This window comes from Sceloporus undulatus, chromosome 2 (genome assembly GCF_019175285.1).
Source record: "Sceloporus undulatus isolate JIND9_A2432 ecotype Alabama chromosome 2, SceUnd_v1.1, whole genome shotgun sequence".
Taxonomy (NCBI): Eukaryota; Metazoa; Chordata; class Lepidosauria; order Squamata; family Phrynosomatidae; genus Sceloporus; species Sceloporus undulatus.
In genome coordinates, this window is record NC_056523.1 from 289,978,260 (window position 1) to 289,999,757 (window position 21,498).

The following is a 21,498-nucleotide window of genomic DNA, read 5'->3' on the forward strand; positions in this document are numbered from 1 at the left end:
CTTTGTAAATAGGAGCTTCATTGCCAGAGGCTTTGTTGACTGAGGTGTACCTGTACAACCATATCATTACATTCTGCTACATTCCCATGCTTCTTAACCATGCTATATACATCAACAAACTTAAAGCTTACACCACGGTGATAATCATAGAGCCCTCTGGATGTTGGGCTTGAACTCCCAGAGTTCCTCCTCATTAGCTATACTGTACTGGTGGATAAGGCTGATGGGCGTTACAGTCCAAAAACTTCTAGGAGACACATGGTTCCCCTTAACTAGAAATAAGTTCCATTAAACTAAATAGGATTTGCTTCTGAGTAGACATGCATGGAGGATTGCACTGTATCTTACAGACTGAATTGTTGTACCTGTTCTAGTTTTCCTAACATTTCCCCTTCTATAAAACCAAAACCTTATAAAGTGTTCCTTCCAAATGCCTTCAAGTTTCCCTGTCTAATAAAATTTGCTCCAAGAGTAACATTTATAATGAAGAACATTTCACCTTTTAATTTTTTCATTCACTTTCTTTTATTTTTGTTTTTGGAGCAATGTACTATTTCAGCTTCATTTCCATTTTTAATCACCATGCCAGCATCACAGCCACATGGACAGCAGAGATCACTGGCCTAATCATAAAGACATGTACAGCTGGCCCTCCGTTTGTGCAGGGGATCCGTTCTGGACTCCCTCCCCCCCAAAAATGGAAGATCGCTCGTATTCAAGCCTCATAGGTTTGAATAGGGTGTGCCCCCGTGCGCACAGCCCAGGAGTGTGCACCAGATAATGGAGGTTGCAGATCTCAGATCCATGAGCTAGGAGGGGCAACTATACTATGTGTTTGTGTGCCTTCAAGTTGCATCATGTCTTATAACAACCCTGTGAATTTAACAGGATTTTCTCAAGCAAAGAATACTCTGAGGTGGTTTTGCCATTTCTCTGAACTATAGCCTACAGCAGCTGATATTCATTGGTGGTCTCCCATCCAAGTACTAACCAGGGTTGACTAGCTAGCTTCTTAGATCAGACAGGATCTGGTGCCTTTAGGGTATTTAGGCAGAGTTGATCTACTATACTGCTTGATATATAAACCACATAAACATGTCATCTGCTCTTGAACTGGTCTTCCTCTGTAACTAGTATAAATAGACATACTGTAAAACGTTCAATCATTGTTATACAGTTTGTAATCCACTGATAGTTCCTTAAGAGTACTTCACACAGCATACAATGGACCAACTTCTAAGTAAACAAGTTTAGGACTGTGCTGTAAAAAGCCAGGCTTATTGATATATTGTCATTTGTCAGTTATGTCTCTTCTTTCCTCTAGTGAGCTCAAGATACATAACCTCTACACTTTTATCCTCTCAACCACCAATCTTGCATGGTAGATCAAGCCAAGAGAGACTGATTGACCCAAGGTCATCCAGTGAGTTTCATGGCTCTTATTTGTAATGCTAAATTAACCTAAGTGTTCTGTGCTTTTATTAGCTTTATCTAACAGCACAGAACATATTGTCAAAATTTCCAGCAATGATAACTTCTCTTTTTATCCATATATTTAACTTCCTGAAATAGGGTGCTTTAAAAAATGCTATTTTCCCATTATTTGGTGTGTATCATATAATTTTCATGCCTTTTATAAATGAGTATCTAACTTTTTGGGCTTTAAACTCCCATGTGACTTTTATTGGAAATTCAGCCTGGCAGCCTGTGATTACTCCTCTTGTTTTGGTATTTCAAGAAACATGATTGATTATAATGTTTAAGACAGCTTTAAGACATTTTTCTTCTCCTTTTCCAGGGGAAAAAAATAAATGCCATTTTTCTTAGGCTAAAGTTTTCTTCCATCACTATCACTTGCACATATTGGAATGGTGATATATTTAAATGTACAGTTCAAATTTAATATTGTATTATTTTCAAATAAGTTCATTTAAGTGCTGTATCTAAACACTCAAAAATAAAGAACAGAACAAAGAAAAAGAAAATTGGTAATTGCACACACACAAAAATGTGTGAGAGAGAAAGAGGGAGAGATCCCTGCCTGGAATATTTGAAACAATGAAGTTAAACATGAACAAACTGTTAGCTATTTCTGTTCCTCACTGTCATCATTATATCTCTTTGCTTCTTATTTGTCTTGCACTGTCTAGCATTCATCTGTTTAAAGACAAATATTGATCCATTAATCTCATGCTCAAAATAATCTTTCAGTTCATCTCCATTATTAGTGCATCCTTTAATTTGTTGCTCAGAAGAAAAGCCTTTGGTGAAAGTGGGAACGGTGTTTCTATTTTGTTGAACTGCACGTCCACTGCCAATTCTAGTCCTCCTTAAGCAGTGAACCTACTTTTCTCACATACATAAAAGGAAGACTGGCTGGAGTCCAACCAGGGACCACTTTTATGTTCCCAAGGTGGACTCAGACTTCCTCTCCAAACATCTGCACTGTGGAGTCCCATCTCCAGCCAACCAACCAGCTCCAGATGCTTCCACAGGACATCCTGGAAAGAAATGTTGCCAAGCACAGAAAATTGTGCTCCCCTTGATTTTCACACTCACACAGCCAGCAATAGGTCAAGAGTTCCCAATAAGTCAAGAGCCCATACTTGCAGGATGTGTGGATGATGTCAAGTGGAAGAAGGTCTACTGTGTGGCCTAGCAATTAACAGCAGGGTTTCCAGATCAGGACTATGCCAGGTTCAGTTATTTCAGGGCAAAAGCTAAGACCTAGATTTTTAATAGCAGATCCTGGTGATGTCATGAAAAAAATACACGAATCAATAACTACAGCTGTTCAGAGTATGCCATTCAAAACAAAAACACCAGGCTTAAAAAATGAGGAAAATATATGCAGACATGCTTTTCAAAGCAGTGCTTTGAATCCCTCTTGCTTTGAGGACCTTAGAAGAGGGCCTAGGCCTGAGATCTGGGAATCCTAATTACAAAAAAAGGCAAATCTTGGAGGGTAGAAGAGTAGGAGGAAGGGAAGGAAGCTCTGCAGGGCAAGGAAGCAAATGCCGGCTGGCCAGTTCTGCCATTATTCAGCTTCAGATAGGAAGAAATTCTCCTCCTTCTCCATCAAGGATGGTCAGGGCAGGAGTTTGGAGTGGTTATAGAAGGCAGATCATCCATGAGGCTTCAGGGTACTCGCGAGAAGGTATTAGATCAGCATTAACTTGTGAAAGATTTCAAGGCCAGGATAAGCAAGGAGGAAAATACTCAGTTTTGCACAATTATGAATTTTGCCGCAACAGGGAAAACTTTAACAAGAGGGCGCTAATGAACTGGGACTTAAATTTTTGAGGTTTTTATCTCCCAAAAAGGTAAGACTCTTTCATTTCATTCATACAACTGGAAAGTTTTATCTATATAATACCTAAACATTTCTTTCTACACAGGAACTTCTTGAGAAATTCAGTGTTCTCTGCCTAAGTAAGGGGCAGTTAGTTTCACACAGGACAGGGACAAGCTGGATCTCAAGACAAGTTATTCTTTGGGTGCTAATGGAGTTGAAATGTTATTCCCCTTTGTCCCCAATCTCCACATGGCCAAAAAAGAGAGTGGCATCTGCCTCCATTAACATCCCTTAGATACCTTAACTAACAACAGAAGTAACATCTGAGACAAAATGTAGACCTGTCATTCTAACGCTGTCAATTTTTCCCCCTAATGTATGATTTTTAACATCTTTGCCTGAGGAAGAAGCCAGTGAAACTTCAAAAGCTTGCATGATGCATTTTGGCTGGCCAATAAAGACATGGCTCTTTCGTGGATTTTGTATTTTGTTATATTTTGATGCATGGCCAACATGACTACCCATGGATATGTTTTCAAGAAGAAGGAAAGTGTCATAATTATTAATGGTGCACACTATTTTTCTTGAAGATTTGTTAATTTATTCTTTATAGCTGAGTCCGGGGGCACATCCAATCTCATAGTTTTTTGACAGTGTTTAATTAGAGATTTAACATTTCTGGAAATTTTGAAAGCGCACAAGTTGGACAGTTGGACAGGCAGGCTGTGGTATTTGGCACTAATGGAGAAACTGACAGTCCAATCAGAGATTTTGAATAATATACAAATGACTGAAAGTTTTTATGGTGTTTGGTCTTCTTCTTTTTTAATATGTCAGTAGTATCCCTGTCACTATTCATTATCCACATAATGATGTTCTCTCCTCTTGATTTTGGATTAATTGAAGTTTTTGTAATTTTTATTTCTTTCTCTTTTGAATCTAGTTACATTATCCAAGGTATACAGGTATTGTCACTGTATAATATAATTTTTTTAAAAAATAAAAAATTACTTTTGTTTGCATCCACCATGTTCAGTTTTCTTACACATGCCTCCCATGCTTTCCCCTGACCCAGGACTACTTCTAATAAACACTACTCAACAGGAATCAACAATGGATAAGCAATAGATGGGAGAAGGATTCTGAATTCCCCATTTGCCTTCTCCTGCATTTAGAAACCTGTGAAAGATTTTCTTGCAAAAACTCTTTAACTACAGAGTTAATTGTAGTATTTTTATATCCACACTACAGCCTCCCACCCAACCATCACTACTGTGGGAAAAACTTCTGGTGCTTACAATGGTCATAGTGATGTTACCTTGACCTCACCATCCTATGCTTTTCTATTTAGATAGCCTGCTAAGTTCAAAAGGAGTTACTCCCAGCTCCAGCTAGAACTTGCAGGGCAGCCCTAGATTACAAAGTGTACAGACTTCAGGTTCAACATGAAATTAGTTACAAATTGCAAAAATACACTTTTCTGCACTTTTTTTTTAAACTTCAAGTTATATGCATAAGTACCCCACAGTTCTAACTTTAAAAGAAGACTGGAATGAAAGGTGGGAACAATGATGCTGCAATTTGCAATTTGCAAAAGAGGAATACTGGCAGATAACAGGAGGGAAATAGCATGATTAATACTTGCTCATAGGCTATAAAACTAGTCCTTTGTTTTTATGAGTCTCACAGAAATTAAGATTTACTTACAGCCAAATAGTCCTGTAAGAAATTTCCAGCTCTATTCTTGATTCATACACACATGGAACCCATCTTGGAATGAAATTGTTTTTACTTATGTTCAAAATATAGTTGACAACTGAGTAACAAGAGAGAAACAATTTGAGGTGGTTCCAAACAAAAGGCCCCTGCACAAGTCAGTAAAAATTGTATCGCTATCCTGTCTTTCTCTCCTTAACAGATTTTTTTTAATTGGTGGTAAGAAAGGAAATAGGAGCAGAAATGGAAAAAACATAGGAAGTTTGCAGGCCAATGTTTAAAGGGATTCTCAAAGGTGCTGAACCTATTATGGAAACAGGGTTCAGCACTGTGGGTAACTGGGATGGAAACCACCTGTCACCCCTGTTCTCCTCTCAAAGGACACCTGGCTTGCTTCTGTAACTGATACAAGAGACATTTTTATCACCTTTTAATTAATGGCACTACCTTTCCACAATGCTGGTATTGCATGCTCCTGTGAGGCAAGAGGCTATGCTGACAGCAGCAGTCTTTTGCCAAGGAATCAGAATAAATATGCCAAACACCTTTTTGGAAGCAACAATAGCAGGTGATGTCACCAGCAGAGGATTTCTCAGAGACAACAGCAGTGGCACCACAGCTAATACTTGTTAGTACTGTACAGAGGGAGACATCAGTAGATCTTTTGCCACAAAAACCCTATGATGAGATAATCCAAAATCAAGAGATAGTGCCAGAAGATGGGACTCCCAGGTCGGATGGCACTCAATGAACTACTGGGATAGAGCAAAGAAGAACTACGAGTAGTGCTGTGACTAATGATGCAACTGGGCTCAAGCCAAAAGGATGTTTACCTGTTGGCATGATCAGAGGCAAAAGGAAAGTCCAAAGATGAACACACATATTATAGGAACATGGAATGTAAGAATCATGAATGAAGGGATACTAGACTTAGCAAAACAATAGAATGTATAAACATTATAATAAGTGAGGCGAACGAGCTAAAGTGGGCAGGGATTTGACGTACTGTGTCAGATAATTATACTGTGTTTTACTTTTTTTTCAGGAAATGAAAATATAAGAAGAAATTAATAGTGAGGAGAGATGTAGCAAAAGCAGTCAAATGAGAGATGTAGTCAAAGCAGACAAAAGGAAAGACAAAAAGCAAAAGTAAAAGATGACAGAAACAGAGTTAGAACCCTGAATGCAACTGTTCAATGAGTTGTGCACAGGGACAAGAAAAACTGGTATAACAATCGATGTAGAGAAATAGAAGATGGCAACAAAAAAGGAATGACAAGAGACCTCTTTCACAAAAGCTAACAAATCAAAGGGAAAATAAATCAAGAATGGGGATGCTCTATGACCAGCAGGGGAAGAAATTACATGACCAAGTAGAAAGAAAAAGACAATGGAGCAATACACTGAAGAACAATACAAAGGAGATGAAAGGATAACAGATTACTTTATGAAGATGAACCTACAATTTTAGAAAGCAAAGTGGAAGCTGCAGTTGGGAGAAAGTATCACCAGGAACAGATGGCATAACAACACAGCTGCTACAGAGATGGACTCTATTAAACTTATAACTAAAATCTGTCAACAAATATAGAAAATAAAACAATGTCACACAGATGGGCCACATACATTCCAATATCCAAGAAAGAGGACAACAGGGATTGCAGTAACCACTGGACCATTGCTTTAATTTCTCATGCAAACCAAGTGATGGTCATAATTCTACAATAAATACTTTTCCCATACATGGTGTGAGAAATGCCAGAAGTCTAGGGAAAGAAGTCGCTGAGGATCCTGTTGCAAACATACATTGGATAATGTTTGCACCAAGTTGGATAATGCATCAAAAAATTCCAAAGAAAATTAGACTGTGCATAGCAAAGCCTTTGTGTAGATCATGAAAAACTAATGCTCTTTAAGAAATGAATGTGCAACAACATTTAATTTTTCTGACCTGTTTTCAGGACTAGAGGCTACCATCAGGACAGAATATGGAGAAACACAGTGGTTTTCAATTGACAAGGAGGTCAGGCAAGGCTGCATTTTATCATCTTATCTGTTTAACTTGTAAACTGAACATATCATATGTAAATCAGGATTAGACTCAGAGGAAGGAGGCATGAAAATTGGTGGCGGGAACATCGCCCATTTAAGATATGCAGATTATTCCATACTATTAGCAGAAAACAGCAAAAACTTGAAATGATTGCTGAAGGATGAAAAGGTGAACATTAAGAAGGCAAAATAATGACCACAGCTGATTTACATAACTTTGAAGCAGACAATGAAGACATTGAAATAGTTAAACATTTTCCATAATTTAGCTCAGTCATTAATCAGAATGGAGACTGCAGTTAAGAAATCAGAAGAATAGTACATGGAAGAATAGCTATGGCATGGTACATACTGCCCAAAAAGGGTGGCCTGCCGGTGCCTGTTTTCCCTCCGCAGGGAAGCCACAGCCGCCAAACCACGCGGCTTCCCTGTGGAGTAAAAAGAACCCGCAAAAAGTGGGTTCTTTTTACGCTGAGACTGCAGTGTAACAAGTGTGCCAGAGTGCGCCACTGGCACACTTGTTACGCATGCGCCACGTAACAGTGGCAGTGCCCATGTATACAGGGTGCCGCCATTGTGATGCCCTCGTCACATGCTAGGGTTGAGGGGAGTGTGGAAGCACTGCCCCGAGGAAACTAGACAAGATCCTGAAGTGTAAAGATATAAGGTTGAATACTGAAGTTAGGATTGTCCAAGCCATTGTATTTCCAATTTCTGTGTGAAAACTGGACACTAAAGACAGCTGGTAGGAAGAAAATTAACTCATTTGAAATTCAGAGCTCTTGGAAGAGTTATACAGATACCGCGGATTGCTAAAAAGACAAATACAGTCCTCCCTTTGTTTTCTTGGAGGATCCGTTCCACCACCACCCCCATGGAAAACCATGTATATTCAAGCCATATTGGCTTGAATAGTGGTGCATCCCTGCGGGAGTGTACAGGTGTGCACCATGGGTGCGTGCCCCATTTTAACCCTCTACGTTCACCTCCCACGGATAATCAAGGGATGTAGATCTCAAGTACGCAAGAAAGGAGGGAGAACTGTAAATGGGTCCTAGAGCAAATCAAGCCTGAACTCTCCTAGAAGCCAAGGTGACTAATCAGAGACTATCAAACTTTGACCATATCATGAGAAGATATGGCTCATTAGAAAAGACAATAATGTTTGCCAAGGTACAAGGCATCAGGAAAAGAGGAAGACTGTATTACAATGGATAGAGTCAATCAAGGAAGGCACAGTCCTGAGTCTGTAAGACCTCAGCATGGCTGTTGATGGCTTGGAGGAGATCTCTCATTCATATGTATGTATACATGTGCCTTCAAGTCGTTGCCGACTTGTGACAATCCCATTAGGCAAGAAATACTCAGACCTGATTTTCCCAGTTCCTTCTTCTGAAATATCACCCACAGTGCCTAGTATTCATTGGTAGTTTCCCATCTAAGTACTAACCAGGGCTGACTCTGCTTAACTTACAAGATCAGACAGGTTCTGGTGCCTTTAGAGTTAAGCCAATGAGCCAAGAAATGCCTCTGCCAAGCACTGGAGAGTTAACTGGATAGCATCCTACTAGATGGTCCAAAAAAGCAGCTGCATATAGTGATAGAAGTTACAAGAAAAGGACAACAGGCAAACTGCATCAAAAAATTTAATTCATTCTGCTGGAATTCAAGGAAGTTTCATTGAAAAAAGTAAAAGCCATCCTTTTCTATATCTAGTGTCCATCAGTGGTTTCACTTCATCACTAAAACAGGCAATCAGATGCAAAAATGTCCAATTATGTTTGCCTGTGTATACAGTCACTCACAGAGAAAACACCCATAACAATAAATATGAAAATGAGGCTAACAAACTTTCCTACATCCTTTCCAAGTGACAAGTTACAATTAAATGTTGCAACATTAAAAGCCAAGGAATGATTAATTACTATCATTAATCATAATTAATTCAATTAATCACTTAGCTGAAATTCTTGGGTGATCAGTATAATGCACTTTTAAAAGAAAAAAACATCCTTTTATTGTAAATGCCATTTATTAGAAATGTTTGACCTTCAAAATACAGGTTGAAGTACTCTGTTGTTGTGTGCCTTGAAGTTTCTGACTTATGGTGACCTTCAGGCAAACCTATTATGGAGTTTTCTTGGCAAGACTTGTTCAGTGGGGGTTGCCTTTGTCTCCCTTTATATTTTATATAAAAATCATTTATATTACACCTTTTCTACCCAAAACACATTACAAACATCAGTGTTTATATATTCACAACAAATTCGCCAAGTAAATAATTAACATTCCTGTGTTGTAGATGGGAGACAGAAAACTAGGCAAAGGTCACTTCATGAATCTATGGCTTGTTGCTGTTGTTGTGGGTCTTCAGGTAGTTTCTGACTTATGGAGACTTAATGTGAACCTATCACAAGACAAGATTTATTCAGAGAGGATTTGCCATTGCCTTCCTCTGAGGCTGAGAGAATATGACTTGCCCAAGGTAACCCAGTGGGTTTTCATGGCCAAGCAGGGATTTGACTATGGTATCCAAGTTAAAAATCCAATCCATTTAACCACATCCGATAATAATTGTCACTTGGCTTGTAGCTTGTAATGACTGTGGAATAGCATAGTCCAACTGTATTTTACAGGAAATGTAACTGTATAAACTAAGGACTGACAACCCCAAAACTAAATTTCTGTGCACAATTAAAAGCAGGGGGAAAGGATAGAGGGAAGAGGAATCCAACAGCACTTTAAGACTACCTGATTTGTTTTAGTACACGTTTTTGTTGATTTCAACCCTCTTTTTCAGACATTCTGGTTCAAATCATACCTAATGTATATTAGCAGTTACATAGTTGTGGGGATAATATCACAGCATAACAGGGTACAGAAAGATGAGATTTGTGCCACTGCTCACAAACATTCAAACAGTTGTGTAAGGTGATACTCATCTGTCAGGCTCATTCTCAAACAGTTCTGAGATGTGAAAAGAGTAAATCCGCTGAGAGTCAGTTCTAGTCAAGTCAGCAGCTTTGTTGGGGAAAACAGTTTTGTTCCATGCCAGAGTGTGAAGATACATGCATTAATATATGTAGTGTGCCAAGAAACAACTGTCTCTGTTCATACCTCTACTAATGAGTTGGCATTTGTGAATATATCCCAATCCAGCTGTTTGTCAGAGTTATTAATCTAGTTTGCTGTGAATGCAAGGCAGCATGATTTAACTTTTAAAACCACAACTTACAAATATTTTGCTATGGCTTCTTCCAACGATCTCTTTTAAAACCTTGTAGAAGAGCCATGGCGTAGTGGTTTGAGTGTTGGACTGTGACTCTGGAGACCAGGGTTCCATTCTCAGCTCAGCCATGAAACCCACTGGGTGACCTTGGGCAAGTCACACTCTCTCAGCCTCAGGGGAAGGCAATGACAAGCTTCCTTTGACCAAATCTTGCCAAGTAAAACCCAGATTCACCTTGGGATCACCATAACTCAGAAACGACTTGAAGGCACACAACAACAAAGGAAGTAATTCATCAACCTGTTTTGCCATACTTGGATAATCCTTGCTATTAGGAAGTCTCTAATGCAAACTTATTTTTGTAATGTTTAAAGTCCACCACTGTGTTGCTTCTAAGAAGCATTCCCTCTCCGATCAAGCCTTGACATTTTAAAGGATGTTGTGCTGTTAAGCCCACCACATAACAGTGGCTCAGCACTGTATTATTGTTGGTTTTCTCAGTTGTTTTCATCATTCTGTTCTCTGTTCACAGTATACTATGAAGAATGAGATATCAGGAGCATAGCAATATTCTATGGCAACCACTCCACCAAAACAGCTTACAGTGGTACCCCGGGTTACGAATGTAATCCGTTCCGCGGCGCCATTCGTAACCCGAAATCTTTCGCTAGCCGAAAAAGCCATAGGCGCTAGCGCTAAAAGCCGCGATTTCGTGTGAAAAAGCGCCGAAAAGCACCAAAATTTTTTTCGTAAGCCGAAAAAAAAAACGTAACCCGAAACAGTTTTTTCCTATGGGATTTTTTCGTATCCCGGAAATTTCGTAACGCGGTGATTTCGTATCCCGGGGTACCACTGTATATTTATTTGCCTTAAAACATGGCAATGCTGGCATGACAGTCTAGTCTCACTCAATACTTATTACTATATATACTCATGTATAAGTCTAGAAATTTTAGTCAAAAAAACTGACCCAAAAAACCTGAGTTGACTTATCCACAGGTTAATGTAAATACTGTACTTTAACTCTTATTAAAAATGAACTATCCCCTGCTGAAAAGCAAGAATGAAATCTGTCCTGGAAGCACTGACCCTCCTCTACTCGCTTATCCATTCAATCATGTTGGAATCATGTAAATTCTTTGGCATTGTTTTCCTTGCTCCATCCTTTAGATCCTTTGTTACATGCTCCCAGGTTTTACCCTCGATCTATCCATGGGTCATATCAAAATCCATAATTTTGGCCCCAAAATCAGCCCTCGACTTATACATGTGGTCAACTTATAGTCGAGTATATATAGTAAGTCCTCTGCTAGAGAAACTCTTGCCCCTGGGACAAGATGATGACATGATAGATTTCGAATCAGGCCAGTTCCCATCACCACCATGCCAAACTACTGTTTGGAGCAGGAAAATAAAAATCCTTTTTAGGCTGCATCTGCACTGCAGAAATAATCCAGTTTGACACCACTTTAACTGCCATGGCTCAGAGCTATGGATTTCTGGAAACTACAGCTTGTTGTGGCACCAGAGCTCTCTGACAGAGAATATCAAATGTCTCACAAAACAGAATTTCATAGCATTGAGTCATGACAGTTAAAGTGGTATTAACCCAGATTACGTCTGCAGTGCAGATGTAGCCTCTGCGATAAAACTGACAGGGAGGAAGCATTTTCTTAGAATTCCTACTGAATTAAACAAAGCTTTATTATAAATAAGTTTGCATATGATTACACCCTTAGGAGAAAGGTGGAATATAAATCCCATAAATGAATGAATGAATGAATGAATGAATGAATGAAATAACAGTCCTTTTAAAATATAAATGTGAAGAGGGTTTGGATAAGACAACATTGCAGCAGCAGGCTCCACCACCACCCCATATAGATTTCTGCTTAATTTATATCTTTGCAGTCACTGTTGATGTATTCAACTGACAGGTGTAAACAAATGATGGGGGCTGTTCTTCCACATATTATAATGTATAAGAAGGCTTACAGTACTCTAACTTATATTTTAGGCCTATATCACTTAATAGATGGATGCATTTCAATTAATCTAATAAAAAAATCTAATCAAATACAACAGATGTCTGTTTTCTGTTTGTGGACATATCTATGCCGTGAGATTAATTTGACTGCTCTATTCATTGTATTTTTAATTACAAAAATGAAACTTGCATACCATATGTATAAGCTGACCTCATGCATAAGTCGAGGGCAGTTTGTGGGGCCAAAATCATGGATTTTGATATGACCTGTGGATAAGTCAAGGGTCTCCAGCATGTTACAAAAGATCTAATGGGGAAAACAAAGCACCACTTCCCTCTCTACATCTCCCTCTCTAGACCTCTCCTAAGGGTCACAGTCTCAGCATGGAAAATAGGGAAACAAACCTCCCTTTACTACCAGAATTTCCAAAGCTCATGGCTTACAAAACCAGGTACAAACCTCTCTTTCTCTATCTTCCCTTTACCACCAGAATTTCCAAGCTCATGGCTTTCAAAATGGAATACAAGCGTCACTCTCGCTCTCCCCTTCACCACCAGCATTTCCAAAGTTCATGGCTCGCAAAACAGGGTACACAGGGTACAAGCCTCGGCATACTCTCTCTCTCTCTCTCTCTCTCTCTCTCTCTCCCTCTCTCTCCCCCCTTTACCTCACCAGCTGTTTGTTAGCTTTGGCTAGTACGAAGGAGGGCTGAGGGATAAGACACACACACACACACACACACACACACACACACACACAAGCATGTGGGGACTCAAACAGGGAACTGTTTAAAGATTCCTGACTACAAAGGAAAGGAAGGCACTTCTTTTAGGAACTTTATAAGCAGTATTTACTTATTGCCCCATGATTTTGGAGTCCATTTTGGGGCATAAATCTCTCAACTTATAGTCAAGTATATACAGTATATAACATTTAAAGTACTTTACATATAAGATCTCTCACCTATAGGGCAAGCCTGAACAGGCACCATATTTTGAACATGGGGTTCCAAGATTGAGAAGCAATGGGCTGCTTAAAAACTATTTACTGACTTTCATGGATGAAGTCTGAATTAACCTATTCCTGATTCACAGCTCTCCCACATTGTGCTCTGCTAGCTGTGAAACCCCCTTTAGCAGATTTTGTCCCCTGAACCAGCCTTTATATGGATCAAGAGGGTTGAACTGAACATGATTGTCTAGAGACACACATCTTTAACAATGTTATAACAGTAACAAGGTGATTTGTGATAGAGTTTCCATGTATTAAGGTTTAGACTGCAAGTTCTAGTCCCCTCTTATTCCATAAAATGCCATTCACAATGATGGCATTGTTCCACTATCATCATCATCACCACCACACCACCTTGTGCATTTATTAAGCTATCCTGTCAAAGTTACTGACCTGGCAGTGGATAGCCAAAACTCTGCTTACATCCTCAGTTGCTCCTTATAGATATGAGGAATTTGTCAGGATGAATGTGCTTAAATCAGGATGGGCCCTTATGGTGAGTTCAGGTGCTGATCTTCTCCCTGGAACTTTCTGAAGGCCAGACAAACTTCAAAAAAGTGGCCTGAATTCCATTTTTGGCTTTTAAAAAAGAAGTGTTTTTAAATGCTAAACAGCACAGGAAGCCCTTTGTTGCTGTTAGGGCACTTCTGTTCTTATTTGTGGTAGCCCTAGATAGGTTTTTGTTAGCCAATTTTATTCAGAGGAAGTTGCCTTCCTCTAAGGATGTATATCCTCTGTAGAATGAAAGCAGTTTGACACCACTTTAATTGCCATGACTCTATCCCACAGATTCCTGGGTTTTCTGGTTTGGTGAGGTATTCAGCCTGGTCTGTCAGAGAGCTCTGGTGCTTCACCAAACTACAAATCTCAGAATTCGATAGGATAGCATTATGCCAGTTAAAGTGATGTCAAACTGCTTTCATCCTGCAGTGTGGATACACCCTAAGAGAGAGAAAGAGAGAGAGAGAGAGAGAGAGAGAGTTGCACAAAATCACCCAGTAGGTTTCTACAGCTTAGTAGGAATTCAAACCCTGATGTCTAGAATCCTAGTCCAACACTCCAGCTAAGATCACTTGCAATCTTGAATGGAGTTACTGGAATGGGAGTCCCGCAATCTAATAAATTGGTAAACTGAAGGTTTCCAGTACAGGGGATTGTGGGGGCAGCACTTTGTCCACCTCCTGCTTAAATGCTGGATAGCTAATATAAAGGTGAACCCACCACAGACCCTAAAATATCTCCTATAAAAATTTGTGAGTCAACGGCTATAAAGCTTTGAGTCTTTAGCAAATGCACAAGACAGAGAAAGTTAATAAAACAGTGATACCTTTAATTGGGCCTACCAAAATGCACTAAGTACATGTTGCAAGCTTTTGAAATAAGTTACACTCAGCCAGCCAGCAGGGAAATGCACTCTGCTGCATAGCATAAGAGCTAGACCTGATGCTTTTCTGTCCCTCACAGAAGTTGAGAAAGGCTTATAACCAATCCAAAAAAGTAACGCACTTCTCCTCCCTTCCTCAACAAGCTACTGCAAGTGACCTGGCCCTTCCTTCCTTCCCCAAAGCCTCACTTGGAAGCAAACTGAGTGAGGCTAAAGTTGTGCAGCCACACCGGAGTGTGATTTTGAAACAGAACAAACAGCATCATCTGCTGATTACAGGAAGCGCCCAAGAGTTCCTCTTGCAAAACCAAAAAGGCACAGAAGGAATAGGTGGGGTGAAAAAAAAAAGTCAAGAGTAACAAAACCAGCCACAGTGAACTCATTTGAGCATATTTTTCAGGCCAAAACCAAGAGTTTTGGATACAAAATCGGAGCTTGGAAGAGTTACCCTTCTTTGGACTGCAACTCCCCCTATCCCCAGCCAGCATAGCTATCTATGGTGCCAGGAGTTTGCTGCATAGAGGCGAAAGAAAAGGCTGTGCAAAAAAAGTGGGACCCTGAAAAGCACTTTTTCTATGCTGACTTGGACCTTGCCCTCCTCATGTGGCCCAAAGCCAACAGGGCACCCAGCACTTTGGCAAGGCTCTGGCTGTCTCCCCCGCAGGGGCTGTCTACACTGTGTAGACTGACACCACTCTGATTTGTGTAGTTTTACAAGAGTCTTGAGCTTTCTCTGCCAGAGGAGTGATGGTGTCTCACCAAACTACAAATACCAGGATCCTGTAGGACAGAGCAACAGAAGTTAAAGTGGTGTCAGACTGCATTATTGACACAGTGTACAGCCAGCATAGACTCATAGAATCATAGAGTTGGAAGAGACCCCAAGGGCCATCCAGTCCAACCCCATTCTGCCATGCAGGAACTCTCAATCAAAGTGCCCCCAAGAGATGGCCATCCAGCTTCTGTTTAAAGACCTCCAAGGAAGGAGACTCCACTACACTCCCAGTGGTTTTAGTGTTGGACTATACCTCTGGAGATCAGGGTTCAGTTCCCTGCTCAAGCATAAAAACCCACTGGTGACTTTGGGCAAGTAAGACTCTCTCTCAGTCTCAGAGATTGGCAATGGTAAACACTCTCTGAAGAAGATTGCCAAGAAAACCCAATGACAGGTTAGCCTTAGGGTTGCTATATGTCAGAAAGGACTTGAAGGCACACGACAACAACAGATGCATCTCAAGAGCCAGCATTGTCTAGTAGTTTTGAGCGTTGGAGCAGGACTCTGGCAGCCAGGGTCAGAATACCTTCTGGATGACCAGGATGACCCTGGGCAAGTTACACTCTCTCAACCTCAGAGGATGGCAAAGGCAAAGGGAAACCCCCTCTGAACAAATCTTGGCAGGAAAATCCAATGATAGATTTGCCTTGGGATCACCACAAGTCAGAAAGGACTTGAAGGCACACAACAACAACAACAGATACACCTCAAGAGCCAGCATGGTGTAGAGCTTTAAGCATTGCATTAGGACACTGGGAGGCCAGGGTTCAAATCCCCACTCAGCCATAAATATTTGAAGGGAAGTCATACTGAGGAAGGGGCAAGCTTGTTTTCTGCTGCTCCAGAGAACAAGACCCGAAACAATGGATGCAAGCTCCAGGAAAAGAGATTCCAGCTCAACATTAGGAGGAACTTCCAGAGAGTAAGGGCGTGTGCCTTGCCCGAGGGCACCCCGGGGGCTGCCAGGGCCCCAGACTCCAGCCCTTGCCCAGCGCCCAAACTCCCCCCAACTTCCCTGGGACTCTCTCTGCTCCCCTCGGGGCTCCCTTCCAAGGGGGAAACTAGGAAAAGTTTCGGACCCTCGAGTTTTGCAGGAGCCACTTACTGGAGCCGCCAGCGCCGAGGGGAAAGGGAGGAGCCAGAGGTTCCCAGCTGGACTGGGTTCCCGCAGCCCCGCTTCGCCTCCGGGGGCCCAGGCAGCATCTCCTCCTGCTCCTCCTGCTCCTCTCCGTCTCCCTGGTGCCTGGGACTGGGAAAGGAGGGAAGGGACCGGGGCGGCGGGGAAAAGGAGAGGATCCCATGACGTCGAGGGAAGGAGGGGCGCCCAGGAGGAGGAGGAGGAGGAGGAGGAGGGGAGGGGGCTGGGGCAGACTCACGCCAGAGAGATACCCCCTCCCTCCCTCCCTCCGGAGAAGCCCCAGGGCGCCCCCTCCAGCAACAGCAGCAGCAGCAGCAGCAACAGCAGCGGAAGACCGGCCAAGCGGGGGGAGCAGGCCAGCCCTGCCTTCGGCGCCGGGGCTCTCTTCCGCCCAAGAACTTCAGCCTCTCCTCCGCCGCCGCCGCCGCCGCCGCCTTCGACTCTGCCTTCCTTCCTTCCTTTTCTTTCTGCCTGCCTTCCTGTTTTATTTCTTTCCTTTTCTTTCTTTCGCTCTCTTTCTGCCCTTCCTTCCTTCCTTTCTCTATTTCTGTCTGCCTATCTACTTGCCCTTCTTTCCTTCCTCTTTCTTTTCTTTCCTTCTCTCTGCCTACCTCTCCGCGCGCCCTCCCTCCCTCCCTTCCTTCCTCCTTCCATCCCTTCCTTCCTTCATTTCCTCCTCTCTCTCTGCCCTTCCTTCCTTCCTTCCTTCCTTCCTTCCTTCCTTCTTTCTTCCCTTTCTTTCTTCTTTCCTTCTCTCTCTCTCTCTCTCTCTCTCTCTCCCTTGGCGTTTTGGGCCTTGGGGGCGAGGGCGATGGGTGCCTTCGAGGGACTTGTGTTGGCCTTGTCCTGGTCTTTCCTGGCAAGATGCTCCAGAGGAGAGTGTGGCTTTGCAGCAGGGCCGAGCGGAGGATTTGAACCCTGGTCCCTCCAGAGTTGTAGTCAATGGCTCTCTCTTCAGTTTGCATTTTGCAGACTGTCGGAAGAAAAAGGAAGGCAAGGCAAGGCAAGGCAAGGCAAGGCGGGGGGGCCGTGGCATCCCAGGAGGGCTTTCCCTGCTCCCTGGGCCCAAGGAGGAGGAGGAGGAGGAGGCTGCTGGCTGGTTAGCAAAACCCATCCCGTCCTTAGTGTTGCGCCAGGCATTTCCATCCAGGCTTATCTCTGGCTGGCTGTCTGTCGAATAATAAGTGCCCTAAATAGGCAAAGGCGGGGGCTTGGGATCGGATGGCCTTTCCATGCTCCGGCTCTTTCCCAGCCAACATGCCTCCTTGACTTTAGTGGCTCCAAAGGCCCACCTGGAGATTCGTTCAGAACCAGCGCCTGAAACTCGGGAAGATCCCAGGGCTTTGTGGAGCCCTTTCCAGTTAATCCCCTGTTTGCTCCAACTTTTTCTTTGCAAAGTGGGGGCAAGGAAGGGCTGCCCAGGAATTAGCTGCGGATTTAATCTGCTGGCTTGTTTCCAGTAGCTGCACATTTGGAAGGTTTCCAGCCTCCCAGGTCTTTCCAGCTGATCTCTTTTGCCTAAAGGTCAACTCCCCTCCAGAGCTGGGATGCTGTCCACACCTCTCTTTTGTAAAACATGATAGCTGTCCTTTGTTTCAATCTTTTATTCCAGAGATGGAGAGAAAGAGAGAGATGACATCTGCCCTTCCCCAGAGTTGACCCTTTTTACTTGGCCCAGAAGGGCCACATTTTTTCCTTTAGAAAAGCGTATTATGGCAACAAGTCTCTAGTACAGTATGTGGATTGTCTAGACTGGCTTCTCCTGGGACTCTTCTGTCGCTTGTTTGGACTTGCCTTCAGGATTTTGAGTCGTTTGCTTGTCTCTTTCTCAGGCGTCACAACTGCCGTGGAGGACAAGGCACCGCAGAGTGTAGGCCATTCAAGAAAAACGGAGGGACATTACAAAATAAAAGCTGAAAATACCCATATAAATATAAATTCAGGCTTCTTAGTCATGCTCAGATTGGAGGACCTTTTGGAATTCCTCCTGGACAGAAGGCTGAAATGTAGGGCATGTCCCAGAAAAGGAGGACATCTGTTGACCTTCTGAAGCTAGAATTGAAAGACATGGCCGTGTTAGTCTGGAAAATCAGTATGCAAAGGGATCTTCTGGCACCTTTTAGACTGCCCTAACTGGAAGAACGAAATTAGTAGCATGAGCTTTCTTAGGACTTTTTCATACACAGGAATGTATCACTGTCCTGAAAGAAGAGGAGGAAGAAGAAGAAGAAGGGGGGAATCCGAAAATGCAAGAAGTTATGTAGTAGCTTATCACACTTGTAGGGAATTAGTGTGCATTTGTAGGGAATTAGCATGTTTGTGCGTTTGCAGGGAGGACAGGATCCCATGGCCAACAGTAATCCCATGGCCAAACTGGAGATGCATTTCATACTAATGCAAATGCAAATTGACTGCAAATTTGCAGTGGAAAATTATTTATAAATTTGATATTTTTCCGAATTCAGCTATTCCTGGGATGTCTCATGATTGCGTTTGGATTGTGTACTGTTTGCGTGTGACGTAGTTTGAAAATCTTTTGCAAAATTAAGTGAAATGACTTGGATGACCCTGGCTTAACCTTTGCTTAACCTTCCAATTTCCCCCGTGTGATAGACATGAGCTTGCTTCGTTGCTCTGAGGAGTAAGCTCAAGTCTACAAGCTTATGCTGCCAACGTCTTTCTTTCGGTTAGTCTAAACGGTGCTACAAGATGTTGCTGTATCGTAACATACATCTAACTGCACTGTGAACCTTTTTGTTATTGTTGTGTGCCTCCAAGTCACTTCTGACTTACAGCGAACCGAAGATGGTATTTTCTTGGAAGTTTCTTCGGAGTGGGTTTGCCACTGCCGTCCTCTGAGGCTGAGAGAGTGTGACTTGCCCAAGGTCAGCCACTGGGTTTTCATGGCCAAGCTGGGATTCAAATTCTAGTCTCCAAAGTCATAGTCCAACACTCAAACCACTACACCACACTGGGACATTTTTATGGAGCTGAAATCCACATGACTGATCACAGAGCTCCCAGAATTGGTGTCTTATCTAATGAGATCCAAATGAAGACAACAGGAAGATTTGGGACCTCATCTGTCAACTACTTTAAAACAAATAGGATTTCTGTATTTTTTGGTATAGAATGTGCCATTATGAAGCAATTTTGACCCAGTTTCATATTTAGACAAGTTAACATCCTGAATGCATTCAAGCAAATTCAGGACTTATTGGCAGCTTCAAGAAAATTGATGGTTTGGGTCCATTTTGAATAGAACTTGGTGTGAAACAAATGTTACAGATTGTACTTTTACCCTTTAAGCACCTTTTACAGACTATATAAAAAAGGAAAAAGAGGACATTGTAACAAAAGGATTTGATATATAGAAAGAACATAATTTTATATTATACTTTTTTGTATTATATTTTTGGGGTTTTGTATTCTATTTTGTAACCATAATAAATTTAGTTTAGTAAACAGGAATATTGTGTATAAGTTTATTTACTATAGTCAGAGTGGGAAGTAAATCTTAAATGGGTGGCAGGAATAGGGACATGACATTGCTTTTTTGTTTTTTGTCATGCATGGCTATTTTGTTTTGTTTTGTGTAGTTCAAATATTAGGTGTACAAAATAATATTTAAAGTGTTTTTTTACAGACAGTAGGTGCTACCAATGAATCCTTGGCAAGGTTGGAAAATAGTCAATAGTTAGTTAAAAGTAAATAATTAGCTAGATTTTTCTATACTATCTCTGTTGACCATTTAGACTTTCTATGAGCAATACCTCTTACCATGCTCTGCCCTACAATCTAGATCACTCTCTACATGTTAGAGTACAATTTGTATCCTCTTGAACCAGCAAGAAATGGCTGCACTTCCTTACAGTAAATCAGGATTATCGTTCAGGATATTGGAAGCGTGCCTGTTTAGGGGAGCTAGAAGACTGGGGATAACAGTGGATTCCTTTCTTTAACTTTCTTGAAAATGACAGCAGATACTTGTAGCTTTAAGAAAGGGCTACATATTGGTCAGGTTTTCTTCTTTTCCATGGTGTCAGTTATAGGCAATAGCTTCCTGGATAAGCAAGAAGCAACACTGTGTTCTGAACAACTGCTGAGAATATGATGGTGAGGAAAATAAAAGAAGTCCTCTATGCAAAAAACAGAACAAAGGAATTTGGTAGGGATTTTGTGAATACTATAGTGAATTTTTAAAAGCTACTGTCAAGATTGTCAGAACTGTCAAAGCAAATCCAATAAGGTGGTTCAGGGTGAGTGGTGTTCCAAACTATAACCCTTGGCAGTCACAGGGTTCTTGTCCTCCATGTCTGTTTTTTAATCTTTATATTCAAGTTCTGGGTGATCTGTTGGAGATTTTGGCTCAGATGACATCAGTATGCTGACACCACACAACCCTTGTGTTCTTGGTGTGGCAGTGCTGTTAATAAATGGGTGCCTTGTGTTAGGTCAGACATGGGTGGAGATGAAGAAATCAAAATGTAATTTAGAGAAAAAGGAGTTACCGTTGACTGGGGGTTGTAGTAAGATATAAAATATAACCCATTTTGGAAGAGAATAAGGGAACTAGATACACAGCTTCAGGGTATTCCTTGATCTGGTGTGCTTTTTTTTAATGCACAGATGATAACTGCAATCTGAGGAATCCTTTTTGCCATTTTCATCTCAGTTGTGGTATCTCAAAATGTTGGACTCAAATTCCCATTAGCCCTACCAGACTGGCCAGAGATGAGAGTTGCAGTTTAACATCAGGCATGCCAGAGATCCCACACCCAGACACCTCTGCTTTCTGATCAACTTCAAAAGACTTGCGCTCAATACCATTATCATGGAATTGGACAAATGGGCACAGAAACCTTTTCAGTTGTGATGCTGGGAAAGTGCTGGTTTTGACATACAAACCC

General features: G+C 41.6%; 1 protein-coding gene across 4 annotated transcripts in view; it reads right to left on the bottom strand.

Annotated features, from left to right (window-relative positions):
* GCNT4 (glucosaminyl (N-acetyl) transferase 4) overlaps positions 1 to 16,718 on the bottom strand; it is a 48,646-nt gene extending 31,928 nt beyond the window's left edge. For 2 of the 4 annotated variants that reach the window (XM_042452053.1, XM_042452052.1), the window contains exon 1: positions 16,556 to 16,718. The gene's annotated coding sequence lies outside the window, so the exon portion shown is untranslated. Of the gene's footprint in view, positions 1 to 12,739; positions 12,916 to 13,684; positions 14,080 to 16,555 lie in introns of those variants that run through there. The other 2 variants (XM_042452055.1, XM_042452054.1) reach the window with 2 other exon arrangements.
* Between the last annotated feature and the right edge of the window lie 4,780 nt (positions 16,719 to 21,498).